At 40.7% G+C, this 19,544-nt stretch overlaps 1 protein-coding gene across 2 annotated transcripts in view; it reads right to left on the bottom strand.

Moving 5' to 3' along the window:
• The window catches only part of AGPAT5 (1-acylglycerol-3-phosphate O-acyltransferase 5), a 268,817-nt gene that overhangs the window by 65,055 nt on the left and 184,218 nt on the right, over positions 1–19,544 (bottom strand). The gene's annotated exons all lie outside the window — the stretch shown is intronic.

Genomic DNA, 19,544 nt, shown 5'->3' with positions numbered 1-19,544 from the left:
ATCTAAAGGGACTAGACTAGACTAGACTTAGCTTCAGTAACTATCCCATATATCTTGATAGTTTTATGCTATGCTATTGTTTTCCGTGCAGTAAATCTGTTTTAGCAGCTCATCGCATCTGGAGAAAAAGAGGAAAAAAAAAAAAGAGAAAAATAAAATAGAGATTATATCATAAAAATAACCTTTTTCTATATCTTGGCTCATATCCTAGCCAACACTAATGAGGTGAGAACTCCCCTTCCCAAGGGGCATGGAAAGAAACTTACCAAGACCCTTATTACTTCTACAACATACCTGCTTCCTTCCCTGTGATTCTTAACATGTCCATCATAGGATATTAGAGAGAACAGCATATGGGAATCACTTTTAAATGTTGGCTAAAATATGGATCAGAATAAAGAAATTTATATTTTTATGATATAATTTCTAGTTATCTCGGAACACTAGCCACTAAATACCAGGTGAGATGAGTGCAAATGCTGTATAAAATAGGGCGGGTAAGAAACAAAAAGATCTAAAGAATACTGCTTAAATACAATGCTCAGCACTCAGTGTACTCAGCTTCACCAGGTTCTATTGGTTCCTTGTTTCACTTCTGTTGTATAAACCATCGGCTCAGCACTCAGTTATTTCTGATCTCATATCACTTGCTCTTCCTTGGTTGAGCTGGCTATTTGTAACAGAGAGAAGTGGAGCTGAGGATCGTGGTTATTGGAAGTTAGACAGCCGCAAGCCTGCTAATAATTCCAGCCTGCAGAGTCAGTACCAATCCAGTTGCTTGAGAGTAAATGGTATACATGTGCATGCAGTGTCCTAAACACTAATGTTTTAATTATTAGGACAGTGAGTTTTATCCTGATTGAGGGTATTTTTGTGTTTATATACCTAACCATAAATATATATACACACACACACACACACTGTATCTCACAAAAGTACACCCCTCACATTTTTGTAAATATTTTATTCCATCTTTTCATGTGACAACACTGAAGAAATGACACTTTGCTACAATGTAAAGTAGTGAGTGTACAGCCTGTATAGCAGTGTAAATGTGCTGTCCCCTCAAAATAACTCAACACACAGCCATTAATGTCTAAACCGTTGGCAACAAAAGTGAGTACAGTACAGTGTCCAATTAGCCATTTTTCCTCCCTGGTGTCATGTGACTCATTAGTGTTACAAGATTTCAGGTGTGAATGGGGAGCAGGTGTGTTAAATTTGGTGTTAACGCTCTCACACTCTCTCATACTGGTCACTGGAAGTTCAACATGCCACCTCATGGCAAATAACTCTCTGAGGATCTGAAAAAAAGAATTGTTGCTCTAAGTAAAAATGGCCTAGGCTATAAAAAGATTGCCAAGACCCTGAAACTGAGCTGCAGCACGGTGGGCAAGACCATACAGCGGTTTCACAGGACAGGTTCCACTCAGAACAGGCCTCACCATGGTCGACCAAAGAAGTTGAGTGAATGTGCTCAGCGTCATATCCAGAGGTTGTCTTTGAAAAATAGACGTATGAGTGCTGCCAGCATTGCTGCAGAGGTTGAAGGGGTGGGGGTCAGCCTGTCAGTGCTCAGACCATACGCCGCACACTGCATCAAATTGGTCTGCAAGGCTGTCATCCCAGAAGGAAGCCTCTTCTAAAGATGATGCACAAGAAATCCCGCAAACAGTTTGCTGAAGACAAGCAGACTAAGGACATGGATTACTGGAACTATGTCCTGTGGACCGATGAGACCAAGATAAACTTATTTGGTTCAGATGGTGTCAAGCGTGTGTGGTGGCAACCAGGTGAGGAGTACAAAGACAAATGTGTCTTGCCTAGAATCAAGCATGGTGGTGGGAGTGTCATGGTCTGGGCCTGCATGAGTGCTGCCAGCACTGAGTAGCTACAATTCATTGAGGGAACCATGAATGCCAACATGTACTGTGACATACTGAAGCAGAGCATGATCCCCTCCCTTCGGAGACTGGGCCGCAGGGCAGTATTCCAACATGATAACGACCCCAAACACACCTCCAAGACAAACACTTCCTTGCTAAAGAAGCTGAGGGTAAAGGTGATGGACTGGCCAAGCATGTCTCCAGAGCTAAATCCTATTGAGCATCGTCAAACGGAAGGTGGGGGAGCGCAAGGTCTCTAACATGCACCAGCTCTGTGATGTCGTCATAGAAGAGGACTCTAGTGGCAGCCTCTGAAGCTCTGGTGAACTCCATGCGCAAGAGGGTTAAGGCAGTGCTGGAAAATAATGGTGGGCAGACAAAATATTGACACTTTGGGCCCAATTTAGACATTTCCACTTAGGGGTATATTCACTTTTGTTGCCAACGGTTCAGACATTGGTCGATTTATCAAGCTGCGGCGGAGGGCGCACATACTTGTCCCTGTCCACCGTAGCTTGAATTTGGCGGGCTGATTTGTGCAGCCGGAATTCAGCATTGCACTCAAGCACTATTTTTCTCTTGTTAGAACCTGCAGTCATAAGGGAGGGCGAAGTCTGCCGAAGGCTTTCATAAATCGACCCTTTAGAACTAAATTTGTCTAATTCTATTCCAGAGGTTGAATTCTGTTCAGCACCTGGGTAGTGCTTGCTGATTGGTGGCTAAATGTATCCGCCAATCAGCTAGCGCTATCCAGGGTGATGAACTAAAAATATGCCGGCTCGTAAGCTTACATTCCTGTTTTTCAAATAAAGATACCAAGAGAACAAAGAAAAAACACAATTTATGCTTACCTGATAAATTTATTTCTCTTGTGGTGTATCCAGTCCACGGATCATCCATTACTTGTGGGATATTCTCATTCCCAACAGGAAGTTGCAAGAGTACACCCACAGCAGAGCTGTAATATAGCTCCTCCCCTAACTGTCATAGCCAGTCATTCAACCGAAAACAAGCCGAGAAAGGAGGAACCATAGGGTGTAGAGGCTACTGTAGTTTAAAGTTAAAAATTACCTGCCTTAAAATGACAGGGCGGGCCGTGGACTGGATACACCACAAGAGAAATAAATTTATCAGGTAAGCATAAATTGTGTTTTCTCTTGTAAGGTGTATCCAGTCCACGGATCATCCATTACTTGTGGGATACCAATACCAAAGCTAAAGTACACGGATGAAGGGAAGGACAAGGCAGGAACCACTGTCTATAAAACTTTTCTCCCAAATATAGCCTCCGAAGAAGCAAAAGTATCAATTTTGTAAAATTTTGAAAAAGTATGAAGCGAAGACCAAGTCGCCGCCTTGCAAATCTGTTCAACAGAAGCCTCATTTTTAAAGGCCCAAGTGGAAGCCACAGCTCTAGTGGAATGAGCTGTAATCATTTCAGGAGGCTGCTGTCCAGCAGTTTCATAGGCTAAGCGGATTAAGCTTCTTAGCCAAAAAGAAAAAGAGGTAAAACTTTAAAGCACGGACCACTTCTAGATTGTGTAACACAAGGATGGAACCACAATCTCTTGATTGATATTCTTGTTAGATACCACCTTAGGTAAGAACCCAGGTTTGGTATGCAGGACTACCTTATCCGTATGAAAAATCAGATGAGAATCACATTGTAAGGCAGAGAGCTCAGAGACTCTACCAGCCAAGGAAATAGCTACCAAAAAAAAAAAAAAAGAACTTTCCAAGATAAAAGTTTGATATCTATGGAATGAAGAGGTTCAAACGGAACTCCTTGAACCTTAAGAACCAAGTTTAAGCTCCATGGTGGAGCAACAGGTTTAAACACAGGCTTGATTCTAACTAAAGCCTGACAAAATGCCTGAACGTCTGGAACATCTGCCAGACGCTAGTGCAAAAAATAGACAGAGCAAAAATCTGTCCCTTTAAGAAACTAGCTGACAATCCTTTTTCCAAACCTTCTTGGAGAAAAGATAAAATCCTAGGAATCCTAACCTTACTCCATGAGTAACCCTTGGATTCACACCAATAAAGATATCTACGCCATACCTTATGGTAAATTTTCCTGGTGACAGCCTTTCGTGCCTGTATTAAGGTATCAATAACTGACTCGGAGAAGCCACGCTTTGATAAAATCAAGCCTTCAATCTCCAGGCAGTCAGCCTCAGAGAAATTAGATTTGGATGGTTGAAAGGACCCTGAAGTAGAAGGTCCTGTCTCAGAGGCAGAGACCATGGTGGAAAGGATGACATGTCCACTAGATCTGCATACCAGGTCCTGCGTGGCCACGCAGGTGCTATCAGAATCACCGATGCTCTCTCCTGCTTGATCTTGGCAATCAGTCGAGGGAGCAGAGGAAACGGTGGAAACACATAAGCCAGGTTGAAAGACCAGGGCGCTGCTAGAGCATCTATCAGTGTCGCCTTGGGATCCCTGGACCTGGATCCGTAACACAGAAGCTTGGCGTTCTGGCGAGACGCCATGAGATCCAGTTCTGGTTTGCCCCAACGGAGAATCAGTTGTGCAAATACCTCCGGATGGAGTTCCCACTCTCCCAGATGAAAAGTCTGACGACTTAGAAAATCCGCCTCCCAGTGCTCTACACCTGGGATATGGATAGCTGATAGGTGGCAAGAGTGAATCTCTGCCTAGTGAATTATTTTTGAAACTTCTAACATCTCTAGGGAACTTCTTGTTCCCCCTCGATGGTTGATGTAAGCTACAGTCGTGATGTTGACCGACTGAAATCTGATGTACCTCAGAGTTGCTAACTGAGGCCAAACCTGAAGAGCCTTGAATATCGCTCTTAGTTCCAGAATATTTATTGGAAGGAGAGACTCCTCCTGAGTCCGATCCCTGAGCCTTCAGGGAGTTCCAGACTGTACCCCAACCTAGAAGGCTGGCATTTGTTGTTACAATAGTCCAATCTGGCCTGCGAAGGTCATACCTTTGGACAGATGGACCCGAGATAGCCACCAGGGAAGAGGATCCCTGGTCTCTTGGTCCAGATTCAGTTGAGGGGCCAAATCTGTGTAATCCCCACTCCACTGACTGAGCCTGCATAGTTGCAGCGGTCTGAGATGCAAGCGTGCAAACGGCACTATGTCCATTGCCGCTACCATTAAGCCGATTACTTCCATACACTGAGCCACCAAAGGGCGCGGAATGGAATGAAGAACCCGACAGGAATTTAGAAGCTTTGATAACCTGGACTCCGTCAAGGTAAATTTTCATTTCTACAGAATCTATCAGAGTCCCTAGAAAGGAAACTCTTGTGAGTGGGGATAGAGAACACTTTTCCTCGTTCACTTTCCACCCATGCAACCTCAGAAATGCCAGTACTACGTCCGTATGAGACTTGGTAATTTGGAAGTTTGATGCCTGTATCAGGATATCGTCTAAATAAGGGGCTACTGCTATGCCCCGCGGCCTTAGGACCGCCAAAGCCACCCTAGAACCTTTGTAAAGATTCTTGGGGCTGTAGCTAATCCAAAGGGAAGAGCTACAACTGGTAATGCCTGTCTTGAAAGGCAAACCTGAGAAACCGATGATGATCTTTGTGTATCGGAATGTGAAGATAAGCATCCTTTAGATCCACTGTAGTCATATAGTGACCCTCCTGGATCAGTGGTAGGATGGTACGAATAGTTTCCATCTTGAACGACGGAACTTTGAGGAATTTGTTTAAGATCTTTAGATCCAAAATCGGTCTGAAGGTTCCCTCTTTTTTGGGAACCACAAACAGATTTGAGTAAAAACCCTGTTCCTGTTCCTCCTTTGGAACTGGATGGATCACTCCCATAACTAGGAGGTCTCGTACACAGTGTAAGAATGCCTCGCTCTATCTGGTTTGCAGATAATTGTGAAAGGTGAAATCTCCCTTTTGGGGGGGAAGCTTTGAAGTCCAGAAGATATCCCTGGGATATAATTTCCAACGCCCAGGGATCCTGAACATCTCTTGCCCACGCCTGGGCGAAGAGTGAAAGTCTGCCCCCTACTAGATCCGTTACCGGATAGGGGGTCGTTCCTTCATGCTGTCTTAGAGGCAGCAGCAGGCTTTTTGACCTGCTTACCTTTTTTTCCAGGTCTGGTTTGGTCTCCAGACCGTCTTGGATTGAGCAAAAGTTCCCTCTTGTTTATTATTAGAGGAAGTTGATGCCGCACCTGCCATGAAGTTTCGAAAGGCACGAAAATTAGACTGTTTGGCCCTAGATTTGGACCTGTCCTGAGGAAGGGCACGACCTTTTCCTCCCGTGATATCAGCAATAATCTCCTTCAAACCAGGCCCGAATAGGGTCTGCCCCTTGAAAGGAATGTTAAGTAGCTTAGATTTTAAAGTCACGTCAGCTGACCATGATTTAAGCCATAGCGCTCTGCGCGCCTGTATAGAAAAAACAGAATTCTTAGCCGTTAGTGTATTCAAATGAACAATGGCATCAGAAATAAAATAATTGGCTAGCTTAAGTGCTCTAAGTTTGCCAAGTATGTCATCCAATGGAGTCGCTACCTGTAAAGCCTCTTCCAGAGACTCAAACCAGTACGCTGCAGCAGCAGTGACAGGGGCAATGCATGCAATGGGCTGTAGGATAAAACCTTGTTGAATAAATATTTTCTTAAGGTAACCTTCTAATTTTTTATCCATTGGATCTAAAAAAGCACAACTGTCCTCGACAGGGATAGTAGTACGCTTTGCTAGAGTAGAAACTGCTCCCTCCACCTTAGGGACTGTCTGCCATAAGTCCCGTGTGGTGGCGTCTATTGGAAAACATTTTTCTAAAAATAGGAGGGGAAGAGAACGGCACACCTGGTCTATCCCATTCCTTATTAATAATTTCTGTAAACCTTTTAGGTATTGGAAAAACATCAGTACACACCGGCACTGCAAAGCATTTATCCAGTCTACACAATTTCTCTGGCACTGCAATGGTATCACAGTCATTCAGAGCTGCTAAAACCTCCCTAAGCAACACACGGAGGTGTTCAAGCTTAAATTTAAATGTAGAAATATCAGAATCAGGTTGCATCATCTTTCCTGAGTCATTAACATCACCCACTGACTGAAGCTCTCCTTCCTCAGCTTCTGCATATTGTGAGGCAGTATCAGACATGGTTCTTAAAGAGTCAGTATGCTCTGCATTTTGTCTCACCCCAGAGCTATCTCGCTAACCTCTAAGTTCAGGTAGTCTGGCTAATACCGCTGACAGTGTATTATCCATGACTGCCGCCGCCATGTCTTGTAAAGTAAACGCTATGGGCGCCCTAGATGTACTTGGCGCCATTTGAGCGTGAGTCCCTTGGGCGGTAGTCAAAGGGTCTGAAACGTGGGGAGAGTTAGTCGGCATAACTTTCCCCTCGTCAGATTCCTCTGGTGATAATTTTTTAAAAAACAGAATATGATCTTTATTGCATAAAATGAAATCAGTACATTTGGGTACACATTCTAATAGGGGGTTCCACCATGGCTTTTAAACATAATGAACAAGGAGTTTCTTCTATGTCAGACATGTTTATACAGACTAGCAATGAGACTAGCAAGCTTGGAAAACACTTTAAATCAAGTTAACAAGCAAATATAAAAAACGGTACTGTGCCTTTAAGAGAAACAAATTTTGTCAGAATTTGAAAAACAGTGAAAAAATGCAGTAAATCAAACAAAATTTTTACAGTGTATGTAATAGGCTAGCAGAGCATTGCATCCACTTGCAAATGGACGATTAACCCCTTAGTTAAAAAAAAAAACGGATTAAAAAAACGAAATAGACGTTTTTTAACAGTCACAACCAACTGCCACAGCAAGCTGTGGTCCTACCTTCCCCAATAAACGACTTTGGAAAGCCTTTGAGCCCTTTAGAGATGTCCTATAGCATACAGGGGACTCCTGAGGGAAGCTGGATGTCACAGTTTGTAATTTTAACTGCACCAACTGTAACTTTTATACTATAACAGTGGAAAGCCTCAGTAAACTGTTTCTAGTCAAAATTTAAGCCAGCCATGTGGAAAAAACTAGGCCCCAATAAAGTTTTATCACCAAAGCATATATAAAAACGATTAAACATGCCAGCAAACGTTTTATATTGCCTTAGCATAAGGGTATTACCCCTGGGAGTAAGCATGATACCAGTCGTTATTAAATCACTGTATTCAGGCTTAACTTACATTAATCCGGTATCAGCAGCATTTTCTAGTGTTTTCCATCTCTAGAAAAAATTATAACTGCACATACCTGATAGCAGAATAAACTGCACGCCATTCTCTCGCTGAAGTTACCTCATCTGTGTAATCCCCTCAGACATATGTGAGAACAGCAATGGATCTTAGTTACAACCTGCTATGATCATAGAAACCTCAGGCAGATTCTTCTTCTATTTACTGCCTGAGATAAAATAGCACAACTTCGGTACTATTTAAAAATAACAAACTTTTGATTGAAGAAAATAAACTAGCTATATTTAACCACTCTCTCCTACAACGACCTTGCTTGTTGAGAGTTGCAAGAGAATGACTGGCTATGACAGTTAGGGGAGGAGCTATATTACAGCTCTGCTGTGGGTGTCCTCTTGCAACTTCCTTTTGGGAATGAGAATATCCCACAAGTAATGGATGATCCGTGGACTGGATACACCTTACAAGAGAAATTGATAATAGGAGTAAAATAGAAATCTGAATCATGAAATAAACAATTTGGATTCAGTATCCCTTTAAAATCCCCAAATTACGAATTTCCTGATCTGACCATTTAAAAGGGATAAGCCAGACAGAGATTGATATTGGTCAGGGGGCAAGTTAATAGCATATGCTTCAGTCTTACAAACATTTACTTTATATCATTTGAAATCCTTACAAACTCTTCAGGGGATTGAAAGATGAGACAATGAATCTTCTGGGTTAGTAGGAAAAGCCGTAAGATTATTGGCAAACAGTGCTAATTTTTGTGACATAACATGCAAGAGTAGAGTTTCTATATAAAGATTACTTCGAATCATTGCTGCTAGAGCAAAATAAAGGTGTGACAAAGGGCACCCTTGTCTGGTGCCATTCTGGATTAAAAGAGGGTCGGAACAGAATCCAACTTTTTGTGTATGTGTATAATGCCCTTATACAACTAATGAAGGGCCCCGGTAGACCAAAATGTGTAGGGGGTTTCAAACATATAGTCCCACCTCACCTTGTCAAAAGCTTTCTCCAAATCCAGCGACAGGGTTGCCCAACGAAGCCACTTTCGTAAATATATTTATTAATCTTCTAGTATTGTCAGACCCCTGTCTTTGCAAAATAATTCAGACTTGGTCGTGGTGTATCACATCAGGAAGAATAGGTCCCAACCTAATTGCCAATATTTTAGCGTACATCTTTGTATCAATATTTATCAAAGAAATAGGACAATATTTCTCCCAGAGAGAGAGTGATCTTTATCTGGTTTGGGGATAGATGAAATGATGGCCTCCATGAACTCCCTACGAAAGCATACTTTACTAAAAGCATTATTAAACAAACAAGGATTGGGGCCAATAGAGATGACTTTTTTTTTATAAAAAGTCATGGAAAAACATAATTTATGTAAGAACTTACCTGACAAATTTATTTCTTTCATATTGGCAAGAATCCATGAGCTAGTGACGTATGGGATATACAATCCTATCAGGAGGGGCAAAGTTTCCCAAACCTCAAAATGCCTATAAATACACCCCTCACCACACCCACAATTCAGTTTAATGAATAGCCAAGTAGTGGGGTAATAAAGAAAGGAGTAAAAAGCATCAACAAAGGAATTTGGAAATAATTGTGCTTTATACAAAAAAAATCATAACCACCAAAGAAAGGGTGGGCCTCATGAACTCTGTGCCAATATGAAAGAAATGAATTTATAAGGCAAGTTCTTACATAAATTATGTTTTCGTTCATGTAATTGGCAAGAGTCCATGAGCTAGTGACGTATGGGATAGCAATACCCAAGATGTGGAACTCCACGCAAGAGTCACTAGAGAGGGAGGTATAAAATAAAAACAGCCATTGTTCGCTGAAGAAAATGAATCCACAACCCAAATTATAAGTTTATTCTCATAAATGAAAGGAAAAACTTAAAACATAAGCAGAAGAATCAAACTGAAACAGCTGCCTGAAGAACTTTTCTACCAAAAACTGCTTCCGAAGACGCAAATACATCAAAACTGTAGAATTTAGTAAATGTATGCAAAGAAGACCAAGTTGCTGCTTTGCAAATCTGATTAACTGAAGCTTTATTCCTAAAAGCCCACGAAATGGAGACTGATCTAGTAGAATGAGCTGTAATTCTCTGAGGCGGGGCTTGACCCGACTCCAAATAAGCTTGATGTATCAAAAGCTTTAACCACGATGCCAAGGAAACGGGAGAAGCATTCTGACCTTTCCTAGGACCAGAAAAGATAACAAATAGACTAGAAGCCTTCCTGAAATCTTTAGTAGCTTCAACATAATATTCCAGAGCTCTCAACCCCATCCAAAGAATGTAAAGATCTCTCCAAAGAATTCTTAGGATTAGGACACAAGGAAGGGACAACAATTTATCTATTAATGTTGTTAGAATTCACAACCTTAGGTAAGAATTTAAATGAAGTCCACAAAACTGCCTTAGCCTGATGAAAAATCTGAAAAGGAGATTCACAAGAGAGCAGATAATCCAGAAACTCTTCTAGCAAGAGAGATGGCCAAAAGAGACAACACTTTCCAAGAAAGTAGTTTAATATCCAAAGAATGCATAGGCTCAAATGGAGGAGCCTGTAAAGCCTTCAAAACCAAATTAAGACTCCAAGGAGGAGAGATTGATTTAATGACAGGCTTGATACGAACCAAAGCCTGAACAAAACCATGAATATCAGGAAGCTTAGCGATCTTTCTGTGAAATAAAACAGAAAGAGCAGAGATTTGTCCGTTAAAGGAACTTGCAGACAAACCCTTATCCAAACCATCCTGAAGAATCTGTAAAATTCTAGGAATTCTAAAAGAATGCCAAGAGAATTTATGAGAGGAACACCATGAAATGTAAGTCTTCCAAACTCGATAATAAATTTTTTTTAGAAACAGATTTACGTGCCTGCAACATAGTATTAATCACAGAATCAGAGAAACCTCTATAACTAAGCACTAAGCGTTCAATTTCCATACCTTCAAATTTAATGATTTGAGATCCTGATGGAAAAACGGACCTTGAGACTAGGGCTACAACAACTAATCGGTAAGTTTGATCATAAAAATAGTTGTCAACAAATCTCATTATCAATTAGGTGGTCAGCGATTAGTTGGCCAGTTGCACAGCACCAGCTGCTTTAATCTGATGATCTACTGCAACTAAGATTGTGCAAAAAAAATTGAATTGATTTATTTTTTTAATCTTTTTTATATCCGATTAATCAGACAATAATCATCCGAATAATCGGATAGAAACATAAATAATAAATAAAAATGTTTGCACAATACCGTGTGCAGGAGTTCATCGGATTGAAGCAGCTGGTGTGTGCAATTAACCAACTAATCGCTGACCGCCTAATTGATAATGAGATTCTTTGACAACTATTTTCATGATCAATCTTACAGATTAGTTGTTGCAGCCCTACTTGAGACAGAAGGTCCGGCCTTAATGGAAGTGGCCAAGGTTGGCAACTGGACATCCAAACAAGATCTGCATACCAAAACCTGTGAGGCCATGCTGGAGCCACCAGCAGCACAAACAATTGCTCCATGATGATTTTGGAGATCACTCTTGGAAGAAGAACTAAAGGCAGGAAAATATAAGCAGGTTGATAACACCAAGGAAGTGTCAACACATCCACTGCTTCAGCCTGAGGATCCCTGGACCTGGACAGGTACCTGGGAAGTTTCTTGTTTAGATGAGAAGCCATCAGATATATGTCTGCAAGACCCCACATCTAAACAACCTGAGAAAACACATCTGGATGGAGGGACCACTCCCCCGGATGTAAAGTCTGATGGCTGAGATAATCCACTTCCCAATTGTCTATACCTGGGATATGAACTGCAGAAATTAGACAGGAGCTGTATTCTGCCCAAACAAGTATCCAGGATACTTCTTTCATAGCTTGGGGACTGTGAGTCCCCACCCTGATGATTGACATATGCCACAGTTGTGATATTGTCTGTCTGAAAACAAATGAGCGGTTCTCTCTTCAACAGAGGCGAAATCAGAAGAGCCCTGAAAATCGCCCCCAAAATATTGATTGGTAATCTCGCCTCTTGAGATTTCCAAACCCCTTGTACTGTCAGAGATCCCCAAACAGCTCCCCAACCTGAAAGACTAGCATCTGTTGTGATCACAGTCCAGGTTGGACAAACAAGAGAGGCCCCTAGAACTATACGATGTTGATCTAACCACCAAGTCAGAGATAGTCGAACATTGGGATTTAAGGATATTAATTGTGATATCCTTGTAAAATCTCTGCACCATTGGTTCAGCATACAAAGCTGGAGAGGTCTCATATGAAAACGAGCAAAGGGGATCGCGCCCGATGCTGCAGTCATGAGACCTAAAACTTCCATGCACATAGCTACTGAAGGTTCCGACAGGCTGCAACCAATTTTAAACGTCTCTTGTCTGTTAGAGACAGAGTCATGGACACTGAATCTATATGGAAACCTAAAAAGGTGACCCTTGTCTGAGGAATCAAAGAACTTTTTGGTAAATTGATCCTCCAACCATGTTTTCGAAGAAACAACACTAGTTGATTCATGTGAGATTCTGCAGAACGTAAAGACTGAGCTAGTACCAAGATATCGTCCAAATAAGGAAACAATGCAATACCCTGCTCTCTGATTACAAAGAGTAGGGCACCGAGAACCTTTGAAAAGATTCTTGGAGCTGTCGCTAGGCAAAAAGGAAGAGCAACAAATTGGTAATGCTTGTCTAGAAAAGATAATCTCAGAAACTGATAATGATCTGGATGACTCAGAATATGAAGATATGCATCCTGTAAGTCCATTGTGGACATATAATGCCATGCTGAACAAAAGGCAGAATAGTCTTTATAGTAACCATTTTGAAAGTTGGTGCTCTTGCATAAAGATTCAAAATTTTCAGATCCAGAACTGGTCTGAATGAATTTTCTTTCTTTGGGACTCCATTGATTTTGGACAGAATTTGTCCAAACATCCTTGAAAAATCTTAATCTGCCCCCTACCAGCTGAGTTGGAATGAGGGCCGCACCTTCATGCGGACTTGGGGGCTGGCTTTGGTTTCTTAAATGGCTTGGATTTATTCCAATTTGAAGATTTCCAACTGGAAACAGATTCCTTGGGGGAAGGATTAGGTTTCTGTTTCTTATTTTGTCGAAAGGAACGAAAATGGTTAGAAGCTTTAGATTTACCCTAAGGTCTTATCCTGAGGCAAAAAAACTCCCTTCCCCCCAGTGACAGTTGAAATAATCGAATCCAACTGAGAACCAAATAACTTATTACCTTGGAAAGAAAGAAATAGCAATCTAGACATAGATTTAACATCAATTTTGATGATATAAAAAATGGCTTTACAAATAAAATGATTAGCATGTTGAAGCAAGTGACCAATGCTAGACAAATCAGAATCCAATTCTTGTTGCGCTAAATTTTCCAACCAAAAAGTTGATGCAGCTGCAACATCAGCCAAAGAAATTGCAGGCCTGAGAAGATGACCCGAACATAAATAGGCTTTCCTTAGATAAGATTCAAGTTTCCTATCTAAAGGATCTTTAAAAGAAGTACTATCTTCCATAGGAATAGTAGTACGTTTAGCAAGAAATAGCCCCATCAACTTTGGGGATCTTTTCACAAAACTCCAATGTAACTGCTGGCAAAGGATACAATTTTTTAAACCTTAAAGAAGGAATAAAAGAAGTACCAGGCCTATTCCATTCCTTAGAAATCATATCAGAAATAGCATCAGGAACTGGAAAAACCTCTAGAGTAACCACAGGAGGTTTATAAACAGAATTTAAACATTTACTAGCTTTAATATCAAGAGGACTAGTTTCCTCAATATCCAATGTAATCAACACTTCTTTTAACAAACGAATATACTCCATTTTAAATAAGTAGATTTGTCAGTGTCAATATCTGAGGAAGGATCTTCTGAATCAGATAGATCCTCATCAGAGGAGGATAATTCAGTATGTTGTCGGCCATTTGAAATTTCATCAACCTTATGAGAAGTTTTAAAAGACCTATTACGTTTATTATAAGGCGTGATGGCAGACAAAGCCTTCTGAATAGAATCAGCAATAAAAAAAATTAAATTCACAGCTATATCTTGTACATTAGATGTTGAAGGAACAGCAACAGGCAATGTACTATTACTGATGGACACGCTATCTATATATAAAAGTTTATCATGACAACTATTATAAACCACAGCTGGAGATGTAATCTCCACAAGTTTACAACAAATGCACTTAGCTTTGGTAGAACTGTTATCAGGCAGCAGGGTTCCAACAGTGATTTCTGAGACAGGATCAGATTGAGACATCTTGCAAATGTAAGAGAAAAAAACAACATATAAAGCTAAATTATCAATTTCCTTATATGGCAGTTTCAGGAATGGGAAAAAAAATGCAAACAGCATAGCCCTCTGATACAGAAAAAAGACAAGAGGCATATAGGAATGGGGTTTTAAATAATGAAAATATTTGGCACCAAGTATGACGCACAACACAAACAGAATTCTTTTTTTGGCGCTAACAACATTCGGAAATGACACACTCGCGTCATTGAAGACGCAACCTTGTGAAAGGACTCGGCGTCAACTAAGACGCCAGAAGTGACAACGCAATATACTTTGGCATTGTGCGCCCTTGCAAGCCTAATTCTGCCAGCAAAATTAAAATGACAGTCAATTGAAAAAAAAGACTATACCCCAGGTAAGAAATAAATTTCCCTAAAAAATGCATTTCCCAGATATGAAACTGACAGTCTGCAAAAGGAAATATACTGAAAACCTGAATCATGGCAAATATAAGTAGAATACATATATTTAGAACTTTATATAAATACATAAAGTGCCAAACCATAGCTGAGAGTGTCTTAAGAAATGAAAACATACCAAAGACACCCATCCACATATGGCAGATAGCCAAACCAGTACTTAAACGGTTATCAGTAGAGGTAATGGAATATGAGAGTATATTGTCGATCTGAAAAGGGAGGTAGGAGATGAATCTCTACGACCGATAACAGAAAACCTATGAAATAGATCTCCCTGAGGAAAACCATTGCATTCAATAGGTGATATTCTCTTCACATCCCTCTGACATTCACTGTACGAAAGAAAACGGGCTTCAAAATGCTGAGAAGCGCATATCAACGTAGAAATCTTAACACAAACTTACTTCACCACCTCCATAGGAGGCAAAGTTTGTAAAACTGAATTGTGGGCGTGGTGAGGGGTGTATTTATATGCATTTTGAGGTTTGGGAAACTTTGCCCCTCCTGGTAGGATTGTATATCCCATACGTCACTAGCTCATGGACTCTTGCTAATTACATGAAAGAAAGCCATCCAGTCCTGGAGCCTTTCCTAATTTTAAATCTTTAATGACTGTCATGACTTCTGGCAAAGTAATAGGTTCAGAAAGGGAGCTAATAGCCTTGTTAGAAAAAGAGTCAACAATTGTATGAAGGTTCTGATTTTCTCAGTAGGGGCAACAGCAGAGTATCTTGGATTTTAGGTTATATAATGATGAATAATATTCTGCAAATGTTGCACCTATGTCTTGAGGTTTAAAAATCTTACCACCGTCTTTACGAAGATAAGGAATTCTATTGGCTGCCACCCTTTGTCTAAATGTATTGCAAAATAATTTATCAGCTTTATTCCCAATATGGTAAAAGCTTGTAGTTATTTGGTTAAGAAGTCTTGAATCTTTTGAGTTTCTAGAATAGAAATGTTATCCTTTACTTCTCCATATTTCACAGATAAAGAAGGGTTGGATGATGTCGGTATTGGGGCCTTTAATTCAGTAAGATTACAATAGAGCATTGCAAAAGTATTTCCTTCTCTTTTCCTGTGTGATGCTTGGCTAATATAATACCCTCTTAAATATGCCTTTAATGAGGCCCATACAACGTCTATCTCAGTAGAATTGTTGTCATTTATCAACAAGAAGTCATTAATTACCCGATTGACCTCTGGGACTAAATGATCAGCAATCAGTGAATCTCTCAAACTCCATGAACTACAAGACGTAGGCTGGCTATGTAATGGACACTACTATAAAGAAGAATATTCACAGATACTTATGTATAAATCCAGTATAAAACCTTTTAGAAAATTAGGAAGAAGCTCCAAGTTTAGCACTGCTGATGAGATTAGGCTGGGACAACCAGTTAAAGGTGCTGCGAAATCTGGAATAGCAGATAATGCCCATTTCCCTGTATATGAAAAGACAGATTACACAAAGAAGAGCAACAGGTGTCTGCAGACCTGGGTCTAAATCTGATATTTTGGGGCTTGGTTAGGAGCCTGAAAATACGCACAATGTTATTAAAAAACAAGCAAAACTATACATTGTAACAAAAACACTCCCAGATGGGCTATATAAATGGATCATCTACAAAACATTTAAGCAAAGAAAAATCTAGTTTACAATGTCCCTTTAATAAGTGTGTAGCTCCAAAATGGCGGTTTCTTGCCAGACTGTCCGGGAGCTAGTAAATTGCTGTTTCACAAGGTGTGACAGTGTTAGTATTTGAATCTCTGTCCCCTGTACTGATGCAGAGTGGATCTCCAGCCCTCCATCGTCAGGGCCGACACCGGACTTCTAGATAGCGTTTATCCAAGGAACCTCACTCTGAGAGTAGCAGTAAAATCCCCAAACTGCCAGCCGGCAGCTCTTCAAAGTGATCACAGGTAGTGGGTGGCTCTGGAGCGGATCCCCGACCCTCCGGTAGGTAGCAATAGTGCTGCAAGCCCTCCAAGGAGACAGGCCTATGCCAGGCTTCGTATGGGCTAATTGTGCGATGTCCACCCACTGAGTAGAATGGGGCATAACCTCTTAATATATTTCTGTTGCACACCAAGCGTATATTGTACTATATAGTATATGCATTTTGAATAGGATTGAGACATGATGTTAGTGCATTCTGACCTTATCAAAAGTGGATGGAAAGGCATCGGTAACCAATATCAAATAAAAATAAATGTAAGCAAGTTAAGTTTGTTCTGTTTCTGGATTTTATAATTAACTACTTTTTCCATTTGAGTGTTTTTTTCGAATACAACAGGGCCATAAGGAAAAAGGAACAGGATGCTTGTAACTTCTCAAAGTGGCTAAAAACTGAATCCATAGGATCAGTGACCACCCTAGAGAATTCCAGAAAAAAAAAAAAAAAGGAGAAAAAATATCTAGCTTCTCAAAGTGATGTCACATGACTGGATACTTCACACAGTAAATATTGCATGTGTGTGTATATATATATTTATTTATATTTGATGTAAGTTAGGTTTTTAAATTTCCATTTAAATTTCTCTGCTTTTTTACATTTAAGCACAAGCAAACTGTCATTAAAACATATTTTTTGCCACAAAGGAAGATAACCATATCAAACCATATTCTGACAAAATGAGCGAAGAAAATTTGCAGACAATGTAACAAGCAGTCCAGCAGTCAGGCACGGGCGCACCAGTAGGCCACCAGTCAGGGCAAAGTACTTGACAGACCTGACTTAATTAAAAATTCAACCACCTTCCACTGCTTCACAACTAAAAAAGCTGCTAATTTTTTTGTTAATTTATAATCAAATGTTCTTTTAGCTGATTATTAAAAACCACATTGTTCTGGACAAATCATTCTTCAATCATCATCTATAAACAAGTGTACAATCCAAGACGCTTACAATATATTTTTTCAGCAGCATAATTAATACAAGACTATTTTAAAATAATAATAATAATAATAATATCAAGAAAATGAAGAGCTGAACAAGAACAGACATTACCATGTAAACCAACAATAATAAAAAACAAAATGTATGCTTACCTGATAAATGTATTTATTTCTTGACACAGTGAGTCTACGGGATCATCAATTACTGTTGGGAATATCACTCCCGGCCAGCAGGAGGCGGCAAAGAGCACCACAGCAAAGCTGTTAAATATCACTCCCTTACCCACAAACCCCAGTCATTCGACCAAATGGAAAGGAGAAAGGAAGTAAAGTGCAGAGGTACCGGAGGTTGGGAACCAATACCCAAGCCAGAGGACACGGATGATAAGGGAGGGACAAGACAGTTAACCTAAACGCAAGGCCCCCACTGCTGGAAGAACCTTTCTCCCAAAAGAAGCCTCAGCCAAAGCAAAAGTATCAAACTTATAAAATTTAGAAAAAGTGTGTAAAGATGACCAAGTGGCAGCTTTGCAAATCTGTTCCACAGAAGCTTCATTTTTGAAGGCCCAAGAAGAAGAAACAGCCCTTGTGGAACGAGCCGTGACTTTCTCAGGAGGCTGCTGTCCAGCAGTCTCATATGCCAGGCAAATAACACTCCTCAGCAAAAAAGAAAGAGAAGCAGCCGTAGCTTTTTGACCCTTGCGCTTCCCAGAAAAAAAAAAACAAACAAAGAAGAAGACTTACCAAAATCCTTAGTCGCCTGCAAATAATATTTCAACGCACGAACCACATCCAGGTTGTGCAACAAATGCTCCTTATGAGAAGGATTAGGACACAAAGAAGGAACCAGAATTTCTTGATTAATATTCCTATCTGAAACCACATTGGGAAAGAAACCTAAGGCAGTACGCAGGACCACCTTATCAGAATGAAAAATAAGGTAAGGAGATTCACACTGCAGTATTATTATACTTTATTTATGAAGCGCAATCATATTCCGCAGCGCTGTCCATGGATACAGTTCATTTAAATAAAACAATAATATAAAAATTCTAAGAGGTTGGGGTTGGTATATTTGTAGAGAGAAAGTGAGGAAGCCAGGCGGCAAAGTTGTCAAGGAAATGGGAGGTAGGTCCAGGAGGGCGATAGATGACTGCCACTTTGAGGGAGAGGGGGGGGAGAACATGCGAATACAGTGGACTTCAAAGGAAGAGAAGGAGAGAGATGGGATTGGAGGTAGGTACTGATAAGTGCAGGAGGGGGAGAGCAGGATCCCAACACCACCGCCACATTTCTCACCTGGCCTAGGGGTATGGCTAAAGTGAAGATCTATAAGATGGATGTCGGTGTCTCCTTTTGAATTTGATGATTATTCCAGTCCTTGCCGACCCATCAGCTGATGCTTTAGTCTGGAGCGGATCAAAGTTTGCAGCACCTCCGGAAAAGAACTCCCGCCATTGGAGGAATACCTGTGACGTATAGCCACACACCCACACACAAGCCGACGAGTACACGGAATACAGTTGAGGCCCTGTGAGCCGCTCGAATTGAAGCTTGGATCTTCGGAAGCGGCACAGAGGCGGCTGTACATTGGGCAGCGACGCTGTCAAGTGGATAACCGGACAGGCCAGAGTGGGGTGAGTTACTTAATCGTGCAAGTGCTATAAGAAGTGTCACTCATTACCGGAGACTCTGCACTGGTCCATATATATATATTCATTACAGCCCGGTGTGGCTGAGTTCTGTTGTTGGGTTTCTCTGTTTGATTTGTAAAGTGAAGACCACCATGTGTGAGAGCAGCAGTG

Source organism: Bombina bombina, chromosome 4 (assembly GCF_027579735.1).
Source record: "Bombina bombina isolate aBomBom1 chromosome 4, aBomBom1.pri, whole genome shotgun sequence".
In the NCBI taxonomy this organism is placed as follows: Eukaryota; Metazoa; Chordata; class Amphibia; order Anura; family Bombinatoridae; genus Bombina; species Bombina bombina.
This window is presented reverse-complemented; position numbering and strand designations above follow the sequence as displayed.